Source organism: Myotis brandtii, unplaced genomic scaffold (assembly GCF_000412655.1).
Source record: "Myotis brandtii unplaced genomic scaffold, ASM41265v1 scaffold357, whole genome shotgun sequence".
NCBI lineage: Eukaryota > Metazoa > Chordata > Mammalia > Chiroptera > Vespertilionidae > Myotis > Myotis brandtii.
This window is the reverse complement of record NW_005363729.1, coordinates 947,481-948,199: the sequence shown is the minus strand read 5'-3', so window position 1 is coordinate 948,199 and position 719 is coordinate 947,481. Positions and strand designations below refer to the sequence as shown.

At 61.6% G+C, this 719-nt stretch overlaps 1 protein-coding gene across 1 annotated transcript in view; it reads left to right on the top strand.

Annotated features, from left to right (window-relative positions):
* STKLD1 (serine/threonine kinase-like domain containing 1) overlaps nt 1–719 on the top strand; it is a 21,244-nt gene that overhangs the window by 8,743 nt on the left and 11,782 nt on the right. The gene's annotated exons all lie outside the window — the stretch shown is intronic.

The following is a 719-nucleotide window of genomic DNA, read 5'->3' as shown; positions in this document are numbered from 1 at the left end:
GCGTCTGGCCCAGCGCCGGGAGCGGTTGGGCTGTTTCAAGCTCGGGACTCTGATGACAGCGGCCGTGGGCGTGGCGGGTGCTTTTTCGGGGACCTTGACGTTCGTGCTTCCTGGCGGAGCCCCAGGCGTGGAGTCGTGGGGGTGGGAGCAGGTGGGCGCGGCCTCATCTCACATCCCGTCACCGCGAGCTGGAGCTCCACTGCCTGGCCGGCTGCATGTACCGGCCCTTTTTCCTTTATTTCTTTTCTTAAAAAATATTTATTTATGTATTTATTTATTATTTTTATCGATGTCAGAGAGGAAGGGAGAGGGAGAGAGAGAGAAACATCAGTGATGAGTGAGAATCATGGATCGGCTGCCTCCTGCACGCCCCACACTGGGGGTCGAGCCTGCAACCTGCCACGTGCCCTGACCGGGACTCAAACCGTGACCTCCTGGTTCGTAGGTCGGCGCCCGGCCCCTGAGCTGGCCGTGGAAAGTGACACTTGCGTTCCGTGGTGCTGGGTACCCGCAGTGAGTTCTCGGGCCACGGGAACCTGCTGTGTCCGTGCAGGTGTGGGCGCGGCTAGTCCCTGAGTCGTCGGTCTCTTCTTGTGCTGAGTCCCTTCCAGGCTCCCAGGCTCCTCCCGCCCAACTCGCTGGCTCTGTCACCGACAGCGATGAACAGCGTCCCTGACTGGCAGGCGGTCGCTCGCCTCAGCTGCCCTGACGGCGGGCGC